Below are 12,064 nucleotides of genomic sequence, written 5' to 3'. Positions count from 1 at the left end.
CCTGGTGGTCAGTGCACTCTCACAGTGGAAGCACTGCTCAGCTAGCTGACCAACAGGTGCCAAACACCGGGCTCAAGGCTGGTGAGAGCAGTTGCAGCAGTGCGAGCCTCCCCCGCAGACACTCTCCCTGCATGCCCCTCCCCCATCTGGACCAGAACTGGGATTGGAACCAGCATCAGCACTGACTGGGTATGAGCCTGCAGCCGCTTCTCAGTCATGGGCATGTGGGTATTGCCCTAAAATGGGCACACAGAGACCACAGCAGAGCGGCAGCGAGCCTACTGAGCAGCAGCAGCAGGTGCAGTGGGTTGGGATGAGAGGGAGAGGCTCAGTGCCCGGCCAGGGCGTGGGCTGCTCCCTGGCCACCTGCTCCTTCATGCACTACTATATCCCTGGGGGATGTTGGATGGCGGTTTCAGCCCGATCCCCTCAGGCCACATTGAGGGACCCCACGGGTGCACAAATCTGTGCACTGGGTCTCTAGTTTACATATAAAGTGTTCTCTTACAGTAATTTAATCTTTTCACTCATTTTGTTTCTACTGACTTGTGTTGGTATCTTTTCCTTTGAATCTAGCATATATTCTCCCCATGAGTAAACACATCATGGTCAATATTATATATGCATATTATTGTACCTGTTCTACTTGTCTAGTATCTCTGATTGAAAGAAAATCCAATAAATCAGAAAACTTGGTCTAGGAGAAATGGGATGTTTTCTCTCCTGTTTTACATGTAAGAATGCATGCTACTTTACAACAGGAGCTGGCAAACTTGCCCATAGACCAAGAGCTTCCGACCACCTGTAATTACATGACCTATGAGCTAAGAATACTTGTTACATTTTTTAAATAAAAATAATATTTAGAGACACATGAAAATTACGTGAAACTCCAATTTCAATGTTCACACATAAAATTTTATCGGAACACTGCTACACCCATTTATGTGTTGTCTGTAGCGGTTTTCACATCATATACAAAGTCAAGCAGTTATCACACAGATCATGTTACTCACAGACTAAAATATTTACTCTCTGGTCCTTTATAGAAAACTCTGCACTAGGCAGTTTGCTCTTAGATTTCTTTCCTGTCTTTATCAATAGCTTTATCAGTCGGTCACACCTACAAGGGGTCTTTATAGGTAAAACGTCCAGTAGTAGAGCTCACTTCAAGTGCTCAGTGAATGAAATGAAGGTTTTGTTTTGATTCTTCCATTCTTGGCTTTTCTTTCCTCTTAGGGGGAAACTTTCATTCTTATAAGGACAAGATATCTGCTAGAAGCTCTAGGCTCTTCACAGCAACCTCATTACTATGAGAAAATTTTATTTTTGTAGAATTTCAACAAATCATTACATTAAGTTGATTCTTATTGATTCTATTTGGGTACCATGCTTATTCTTAAGCCTCTGTCTTGAGAAGGGATATGCACAATCTTACTGAACATGTCTGGGTTACATGCACACCCCTGCACATGGGGATGGTATCATTTAAAAAAATAAGACTAGGAGGAGAAAAAGCGTACTTATCCAGTGAATATTGGGAGTTGCTACTTGAAAAGGGCAGAATGCGTGCTGCTAAGAATAAAAATGAAATGCCACTAGATCATCTAAAAGTAGAAGGTTAAAAAGTAAATGTGATCCATTTAAAATCAACAGTATAATCAAATTAACATCACAAAATAACTTTGTGCTGGAAAACAAATAAATGTTCTTGGTATCTCAAACATGGAACAAAGTTGTATATAGGAATGTGTATATAAGGAACCTTCTATAGAAAATAACTTTTAATAAAGTTATCCTTAGATCTAAATTTTGGAATCCCTATTAATGATTTCTTATAATAATTTTTATCACTTTTATAATTACGCTTATCACTAAAAGTACTCATTTTTGTTGTAATTGAATTCAATAAATAATTCACTAGTCACCTAAAAGAAGCCAGATATTATTTGATCTCTCAGATATTCATGAAAGGACTGTGACTTGGACCCTGCTTTCAAAGAGGTTATGCTCACTGGAGAGAAAAGTGAAATAAAATCAAAGTGACAAATAAAAATATGTAGAGGTTGCAGCTGTAAGACCTAGAGAAGGATAATCCTCATTTGTTCTTGGGGAGAGAGTCCGTTTCTTACATAGGAAGTGACACTTACTCGTCTTAAATACCTAGAGGGTATTTTTCAATTAGATCCCTCATTATCAGTGAAGATCCTGCCTATGAAACTTCACTAAGCATGGCTGGTGTGTTTGGAAAACTGTTTTATACTGTGGCTCAGTTTGACTTTGGCTTGCTAGCAGTGGTTCTCAACCTTCTGGCCCTTTAAATACAGTTCCTCATGTTGTGACCCAACCATAAAATTATTTTCGTTGCTACTTCATCACTGTAATGTTGCTACTGTTATGAATCGTAATGTAAATATCTGATATGCAGGATGGTCTTAGGTGACCCCTGTGAAAGTGTCGTTCGACCACCAAAGGGGTCGCGACCAAAAGGTTGAGAACCGCTGGCTTAGAGTGTGTGCAAGAAATATTCCAGGACTCAAGGATTGGAAAGGGAAGTGGCAAGTGATAAGGACAGATAATTAGTTAGAACGTAAGGAGCCTTTTATGTCAGGCTAATGAGTTTGTATTTTATTTTGTATGCCAGAGGGCCAATAAAGATTTTAAGGAAAGTAGGTAAGCAATTTCAATAGACATCCTGGGAGAATAAAACTTTAAAATAAAGTTTAATCCTAATGAGACTGTGAACCTATTACATGTAAGAGATGGACCAAAACCAATTATAAGAATCTCTTGGTAAATCATTTTTAGGGTTTCGCAAATAGCTTTACTTGTAATATTTCAAAGCACTCTTTAAAGAATTAAGCAAAACTGTGTGTCTACAGAAAAGGGGTGACTATATTATGCTCTCTGTTGTGGAAAACATAGGTGACTATAAGAAAGCATGCATGTATCTGCCCATTTGTATGAAAAGAAACACAGGAAATAAAATCTAATAAGATTGCTTGTCCACAGAAGTGAATGGAAACAGCCGGGAGGATGGGAGGATGGGACTAGGGTAGTGTTGGGTGTAAAGACTGACACTTCTCTGAACATATCTTTTGGTATAATTCTAAATTTTAATATTTTTATAACTTTTAAAAATGTCTAAATTACCAATAATGACAAGGAAACCCCAAATGGGATGCTAAAGAGGCATAATTTTATTACAAATAAGTAGCATAGTAATACTAGAGGAGAAGAGGGATAATAAAGTAACTCCAGAACAAAGTATTTTTTATTACATACTGTAAGGCCAAAGACAAAAAACTGTACACAAATATTTTATAGTTAGTAGGTATGTTTTCACAGTGATATAAATTAGCATTACTAAAACTATTTTATTTGTATTTAATGATGGAGCTAATCAATAAATATATTGCAAAGAATGAGAGCCAGATTTCTCACTGTTAGAGAAAGAAGTTACACATAAACAAATAGGAAAAGTAGAATCTTTTGGTGCTACGCTGAAATTGTAGATATATATATATATATATATATATATATATATATATATACATATACACAATCTCTGTTTTTAAAACATATACATAGATATAGAAATATAAGTATGTGTAAGCATATCTAATTTCTTAACTCTGTGTACTGAGAGGAGCTAAAAGCAATGATGCCCCAGTACCAGTTTATCAAACTCACTGTAAAAGCTTGTTTTTTATATATCCTTTTAAACTAAAATGAGCAAGAATTCCTTGGAGAAGTGGCTAATTCCAGGGTTGGGCCGACAAAGTAAGTACAAGATGCACCTGGAACACCTTGTAGGACCAGAAAGACAGGAAGTGCTCAAAACTTGAAGACGTTTTAAAGTTTATAAAAGACAACTGGAAAGCCCCCTCAATGGCCACATAAGGTACAAGGTGAGCAAAATAATAACAATAATTATAATGATGTTATATTGGGATATAACCCTAGGAAAAATAGATATTTGTGTGAGTGCTAAAATGAAAAAAAAAAATGAATAAACAAACACATGGAGGATAATGGGAAGCTCTTTTTTAGAAGAGAATTTCAACCAATAAATATATTTAAAATGATGAAAATAGAAAACATCATTGTTCAAACTAAGTAACTTTTTTAAAAAGCAAGAATCATTAATAAGTGCTACAATTAATGGATAAATGTGTTGAGAAATGGGATATTCACATAATCTCAAAGTAACCCACCAGATGCTTATTAATTACAAAGGAGAAGAAAACTAGAAGTCATCCAGTCAAGTCACCCAAGTTAACAGCTCTGCTAACGGAAAAAACCAACATCTTTTGCCTCTTGATCTGATTCAGTAAAATGGACACATCATGTCTGGGTATTCCTATAAAAAAGCACACAACCTGAATTTTAAAATAAAAATAAATTCTTCAATATCAAGGGAAATTTTACTGAACATATGACCAATGGTCCTCAAAAGTATCAAGATCATGAAAGATTAAAGGAGACTAAGGAGGCAGGATCCTCAGACGGATTCTGGATCAGAAAAACAGTAGTAATGGGAATTTGCAAATTTAATTTTTTTTTTTTTACTTAATGTCTTGGGGTGGCATTGGTTAACAAAATTACATAGGTTTCAGGTGGACAATTCTTTCATACATTATCTGTATATTGTATTGTATGTTCACTGCTCCAAATCAAGATTCCTTCCATCACCATTTATAGATGAAATAATACTAACATGTCAATATTAATTTCTTATTTTTCCTTTTTCTTATGGTTGTACTATGATTATGTAAGAAGTTAAATTTGAGGAAACAATGAAAAATATATGTCAGGGTTTCTCAGCCTCAGAACTATTGACATTTGGGACCAGATTGTACTTTGTTGTGAGGGTTGCCCAGTGCATTGTAGAATATTTAACAGCATCCTTGGCCACTATTCACTAGAGGAGAGTAGTAACCCACACATAGTTGTGTCAACCACAAATTTACCCAGACATTACCAAATATCCTTGGGGGATAAGGTGTAAAATTACCCCCAGTAGAGAATCACTGGTATATGGGAATTCTTTATACTGTTTTTGAAACTTTTTCATAAGACTAAAATTATCCTAAAACTAGAGGCCTGGTGCACAAAATCAGGCACGGTAGGGTCCCTGGGCCTGGCCAGGGATCAGGGCCAATCGGGGCCTTCTGGCTGCCGGCCAGAGCCTTCCTTCGTTCTGTGCTGGCCCCTGGTGGTCAGCGCATGTCAGAGCTAGTGGTCAAACTTGTGGCTGGTCGAACTCCCGAGGGGACAATTTGCATATTAGCCCTTTTATTATATAGGATTAAAAGTTTAAGAAATGTGTGAGCCCTAACTGGTTGGCTCCATACATAGAGCATCGGCCTGCAGACTAAAGGGTCCTGGGTTCAATTCCGGTCAAGGGCACATGCCTCGGTTGTGGGCTCAATCCCCAGTAGGGGGCAAGCAGGAGGCAGCTGATCAATGATTCTCTCTCATCATTGATGTTTCTATCTCTCTTTCCCTCTCCCTTCCTCTCTGAAATCAATAATAATAATAAAAATGCCAAAAAATGGTTAGCACCATGCCAGTAACACACTGAGCAGTTAATATGTAGAGACAGACATCTTTTATTGTGCTTTGCTTTATTGTGCTAAACAAATATTGTGTTTTTCACAAGTTGAAGGCAAGACCTTGCACCAACAAAATATCAGGCTTGCTTTATTGTGGTGGTCAGAATCAAACCCACACTCCAAGGTGTGCCTCTCTTAGTTCTTTAAAATCTAGTGACTAGACCTCAATGGGGTTCATATATATTTTTAAATCCCATGTTTCAATGAGAAGTTCAGGAGGTCTATTCAATTAATCACAAATTTAATGAGGAGCTCTGTAAGTGCCAAAATGACTGCAGTGTGACACTTCAGATTTATCCTCTCAGCATCCAAACAATATCTATCTATGTGGCAGGTCAATTCTGTCTTTGCAATTTAATGCTCCTTATTCCTCCGGGCTTCTTCAGAATGCAAACCTTTTCTATTTGGGTTAATTTCACACTTAGAATCTCACCGAAACCTCATTATATTTTTTTCAGGGATCCGCTCCGCTGAATGCTAGGTGTGATGATAAGAGGAAAATCTGTAATATTGTTTCACAGAACTTTAAAGCAGTGAGATCTGTAGGAAAATGGAAGCAGAATAGGGATAAAAACAGGTCCTATTACCCTTGGATTTGACATTACACAAGCAAGTTTTTGGCAGCCTGACCTTACTACTCATATTGTAGCTGTCAGTTCTTCAGTGACAATGAAGAAGGCTGGTACTGTATTAATAACAGGACCAAGCTTTCTGATATGCAGCTGTCTCAGAGAGCAAAGAAAACAGAAGAAAGACATGAGACAGGAATCAGAGGACAGAAACCGTGATTAAGAATAAAAGCAAGGAAGGGTCAGGGTTGTAGCACTGGAGAAAAGGAAATAGAGTAGTGTTGAAATTCAAGAACATAGAATGAAAGACCAGAAACAAGGAAGTGGGCTGTATCTTATTCAGGGATAAGAGAGAGACAAAGACAGAGAGAGTGAAAGAGAAACAGAGAGGAAAAAACAAGATATGAAGTGGATAGTTACAGAGAAGATAAACATACCCTGAGATTAAATTTGTGACTTAGGGTTCATCCAGAGGAGTATGCCCAGCAAAATGAAAAATCTGGAAAAGACCAATTATATGAAAAAATGAAAACAAATTAAATAACTAGGATGCCTTGTGCAAAAATGAAAAGAACTAATGGGAATATATAGCGGCCATCAAATATTCACAGGAATTTCACTTGGAGACAAGGAAAATGGAATCAGTCTTTGTTTATTCTTATGGTCCTAGGGAATAATGAATGGGTGAAGTAATATAAGGATATACATTCTCTACAATCTGGGTTGGTCAACAATGGACTGAGGTATGGATTGCTTTCTTGAGTTTCCATCACTGGCAATTTTAGAACAGGGCTTCTCTCTCTCTCTCTCTCTCTCTTTTCCTCTCTCTCTCTCTTTCTCTCTCTCTCTCTCTCTCTCTCTCTCTCTCTCAACATATTTTTATTGATTTCAGAAAAGAAGGGAGAGAGAGTTAGAAACATCAATGATGAGAGAGAATCATTGATTGGCTGCCTTCTGCACGCCCCACACTGGGATTGAGCCCACAACCTGGGCATGTGCCCTTGACTGGAATCAAACCCGGGATCCTTCAGTCTGCAGGCTGACGCTCTATCCACTGAGCAAAACTGGCTAGGGCAGGGCTTCTCTTTTTTGTAACAGGCATAGGACTCACGTCTCATATAATTCATTATCCAAACTGACACTATTGAAAGTAAAAAAGAGTACATTGATACTTACTTCTGGACAGTAATTTTACATAAGAAGTCCTCTAGGCAAACTGGAATCTATGGTAACTCTGAAGAAGACTGGCTGGTGTCTGAAAATACTTCCAATGCTCTGGCCCCAATCATTATTTTCTTTCTTGACGAGTCATTTCACTGGTGCATTTCTGAGTCATTTGGATCTGGACTGGATATCAATCTCCCTATGTATTATTAGGAATAAAAAGTAATACAATAATTACAGTGCAGTGTAAATTAACATTTTGAATACTAAGTTATTAATTACTTAATTAATCCAAAAAATTATAGTTGAATATGCTTTATATGCCAGCCATTGTTCTGAATAGGGGGAGTCAGTGATGACAGAGAGAAGATATTTTTGTTATATTAAAGCCTACATTCAAGAAAATGACCTTTTAATATGTTCTAATTTTCTCATTAGGCTTTCCAACATCCTGTTTTAATTACATCCACATACCCACAATACTAAAAAAATGCAAAATAAGTATCATTAATTCCATTTGGGGGATGATTAAACTTAACTTTAGTTTTTTTTAAATGTAAATTCTTTATTGTTTAAAGTATTACATAAGTATCCTTTTTACCCCATTGACCTTTCCCTGGCCACCCCACCCCCCAGCACATTCCCTCACTCCCCCCGCCCCCTGTCTGTGCCCATTGGTTATGCTCATATGCATGCATACAAGTTCTTTGGTTGATCCTCTTACCCCCTCACCCTCCACCTTCCCTCATAGGTTGGACAGTCTGTTCCATGCTTCTACTCTAGTTCTATTTTTGTTCATCAGTTTATGTTGTTCATTATATTCCACAAATGAATGAGATCATGTGATATTTATCTTTCTCTGACTGGCTTATTTTGCTTAACATAATGCTCTCCAGTTCCATCCATGCTATTGCAAATGGTAAGAATTCCTTCTTTTTATTTTTTATAGCAGCACCAGAGGTCCAGTGCACGAATTTGTGCTCCAGTGAGGTCTCTTTGCCTGGCCTGCAGGATTGGGCCGAAACTGGCTCTCTGACATCCCCCGAGGGGTCCCAAATAGTGAGAGAGCACAGGGAAGGCCAGGACCCCACCGGTGCACGATTGGGACCAGGAAGGGATGCAGGATGTTGGCCAGTTGGGGAGAGACCACGGGAGGGCTCTAAGGTATGTCCATCCTGTCTCGCTCAGTCCCGATAGGCTGGACCCCAGCAGCAAGCTCACCTACTGGTCGGAGCATCTTCCCCCTCGTGGTCAGTGCATGTCATAGTGAGCAGTTGAGCAGCCTTAGCATATCATTAGCATATCATGCTTTGATTGAACGGCCAACTGGACAACCAGACACTTAGCATATTAGGCTTTTTATATAAGAGTAGAGGTCTAGTACACAAAATTTATGCACAGGTAGGGTCCCTAGGCCTGGCTGGAGATCGGGTCTGATCAGGGCCTTCTGGCTGCCAGCCAGGGCCTTCCTTTATTCCGCGCTGCCCCCTGGTGGTCAGCGCACATCATAGCAAGGGATCGAACTGTTCTCCCAGTCAAACTCCCGAGGAGACACTTTTCATATTAGCTAGCTAGATAGATAGATATGGATACTATTCCATCGTGTAGATGTACCACTGTTTTCTAATCCACTCATCTGCGGATGGGCACTTAGGCTGTTTCTAAATCTTAGCTACTACAAATTGTGCTGCTATGAACATAGGGGTGCATATATCCTTTCTGATTGGTGTTTCTGTTTTCTTGGGATATATTTCTGGAAGTGAGATTACTGGGTCAAATGGAAGTTCCATTTTTAATTTTTTGAGGAAATGCCATACTGTTTTCCACTGTGGCTGCACCAGTCTGCATTCCCACCAGCAGTGCACAAGGGTTCCTTTTTCTCTGCATCCTCTCCAGCACTTGTCGTTTTAACTTTCAAGAACTTAAATACCTGCTTAGAAACTCAAAGTGGTGTGGAATAGAAGGGATTTCATAAATAGGTTTTCCTCTTCTTCCTCCAGTGTGAACTTTATTTGAATAAAATTGCATCTTATAAATACAAGTATGCCTCTTTAGACAATTGTGCATTCCAAGTATAAGAGTAAGAAATTTTTTTATCAAATTATCTTTCATTTTGAAAAAAAAAAAACACAAATTTATTTATCTCTAGAGCAACCTTTTGAACTCCAGCTTACCTAAACACATCTCTGGAGCACATTGGACAAAGATCACATAGTAAGTAAGTGGAAAAGTAGGGATTTGAACCTGTGTTCTATGCTGACTGCTACCTACCAATAAACTTTTTTTTTTTTTTTTTTTGGCGGGGGGAAGCTTAAACAACAGAAATGGAGGCTAGAAGTCCAAGATCATGGTGGGGGCAGGTTGGCCTCCTCAGAAGTCTGAGAGGGAAGGTTACTCTTTCCTGAGCTTGTAGATGACCAGGTTCTCTTTGCTTTTCCTCATGTGGTCATTGTCCTATTCACAGGCATTGGTGGTATCTTTTCCTCTTCCTATAACAACACTGATCATATTGGATTAGAGCCTCACCCTGATGAGATCATTTAACTTAGTCACCTCTTTAAAGACCTTGAATCCAAATATCTACACTACGGTCTATGGGACAGTCACAGTTTTTGCACTTTTCAGTGAAAAAGAAGGTATTTTCATACTGAGTGCAGTAGAATGTTTATAAAATTCTGAACTCAGGATCTCTGAATATATTACTGGAAGCATGGGGCTTGCATGTCCAAACTTCTTGGTGCACAGGAGGTGCTTATAAGATAGTAATTTGCCTTCCCATTCCTCTTCTTCTTTCTCTCTGATTTCTAATCCTTTTACATCCTGTTGATTTGTTACCCCAGCTCTGTGATAAAAAATAATTAGTCTTTCTCTTTCTACATAGCATTCGGCCTTATACATATTCTCTTCTTCAAATTAAATGTCTAAATACTCTTCAAGTATTGTTTCCATGTCTAGTTTTAGACCTCTCAAAATTCTGATTGCCTACATCTAGATGAACACTGATTCATCAATAACATAATAGATTATAGAGTATAATGCTATTAGATTATATTTAATTATATCTACTATTCAAGTGTCTTTAGTATCCAGCCATTCCTAAACTTTTGTCTTCAGATCATCTATAATGGGAATCTTCCCTTTCTCTTTATTTTACTATATTAAATTTATAACTATACTAGAGGCCCAGTGCATGGAATTCGTGCACTGGGGTGGTGTCCCCTCAGTCCAGCCTGCACCTTCTCCAATCTGGGACCCCTCAGGGGATGTCCTGTGGATGGGGCTTAAACTGGCAGTTGGACATCCCTCTCACAATGCTGGACCACTGGCTCCTAATCGCTCACCTGCCTGCCTGCCTGGTAGTCCCTAACTGCGCCCCCCCCCCTTGCTGGCCTGATCGACTCTCACTGCCTCTGCATGCCAGCCTGGTCGCTCTTAACTGCCCTCCCCTGCTGGCCTGGTCACCCCCAACTGCCCTTCCTGCCGGCCTGGTCACCCCTTATGCACCCCGCCCCCACCCACCGCCAGCCTGGTTGCCCCATGCAGCCTGATGTTCAGTCAACCCTCAGTAACCCCCCTGTCGGCCTGGTTGCACCACTCAGCCTGCTGTTCAGTTGTTTGGTCATTCCTCACTAACCCCTCTGCTGGTCTGGTCATAGGCAGCCATCTTGTAAGGGTGTGAGGATTAATTTGCATATTACCTCTTTATTATATAGGATTATTGAGGTAAAATTGATATGCAAAGATCTGCATGTATTCAATGTGTAAAACCTGATGAGTTTGGACATATGTATATCCCAGTGATACCATCAACACAATCAAGGTCAGAGACATACCCAACACCTCCCATTGTATCCTTGTGTCCCTCTGTTGTTTGTTTGTTGTTGTTGTTTTTTTCAAGAATACTTTTCCCTTATCTTTTTTTGTATATTTTTTATTGTTGATAGTATTACAGATGTCTTCTATTTATGCCCCCTTTACCCAGCCCCTACCCAGCCCCCCTCTAGGTCTTCACCACCCTATTATTTTTTAATAGATTTTTATTGATTTCAGAGAGGAAGGGAGAAGGAGAGAGAGATAGAAACATCAATGATGAGAGAGTATCATTGATTAGCTGCCTCCTGCACACCCCCCACTGGGGATCGAGCCCACAACCCAGGCATGTGCCCTGACCAGGAATCAAACCCTGACCTCCTGGTTCATAGGTCGATGCTTAACCACTGAGCAAAGCTGGCTGGGCCACCACCTTATTTTTAAATCTGCCCTAGATTTACCTAATATTCTTTATGTCACTTTTTAAAATAATTGCCTTGAAAATGATGCCAGTTATTTGTGAGGAAAGCCTATGACATCAAGAAAGAAGATGTGTTATAATGAAGAGACAATAAGAAACCAGAAAGCTGGTGTTAAAGTTCTTTCATTCTATCTTTGGTAAATCATTTAGCTAGCCTTAGCTTCAGTTTCACTACCTGCAAATTGTCATACAATATTGAAGTCTTTATAGTGGAATTGGTCATAGCTATTAATATTATTAAAGTATCAAAATATAATTAAATTTATTTTATAAACACTTAAAACAATGATGTTGAGGACACTAACATCATTATGCTGGCATTTGGAAGTTTCTTATTTTCAGCTGACCAGCTATTTAGAATGGGACCTAAAACCTATATGGGAATCAAATATGATTGTTTTCCAAATGTGAAATTCCCTTGA

At 39.0% G+C, this 12,064-nt stretch overlaps 1 long non-coding RNA gene across 7 annotated transcripts in view; it reads right to left on the bottom strand.

Annotated features, from left to right (window-relative positions):
• Positions 1-3,232: 3,232 nt before the first annotated feature.
• LOC138997588 (uncharacterized) overlaps positions 3,233-12,064 on the bottom strand; it is a 76,478-nt gene continuing 67,646 nt past the window's right edge. For all 7 annotated transcript variants that reach the window (XR_011468991.1, XR_011468993.1, XR_011468997.1 and 4 more), the window contains 2 exons: positions 7,364-7,550; positions 3,233-4,363 (listed from right to left, as the gene is read on the bottom strand). This is a non-coding gene — a long non-coding RNA (uncharacterized lncRNA). The remainder of the gene's footprint in view (positions 4,364-7,363; positions 7,551-12,064) is intronic.

The sequence above is a fragment of the Myotis yumanensis genome, unplaced genomic scaffold (assembly GCF_028538775.1).
Source record: "Myotis yumanensis isolate MYYU_CA2020_CCGP unplaced genomic scaffold, mMyoYum1.0.hap1 SCAF_1, whole genome shotgun sequence".
Classification (NCBI taxonomy): domain Eukaryota; kingdom Metazoa; phylum Chordata; class Mammalia; order Chiroptera; family Vespertilionidae; genus Myotis; species Myotis yumanensis.
This window is presented reverse-complemented; position numbering and strand designations above follow the sequence as displayed.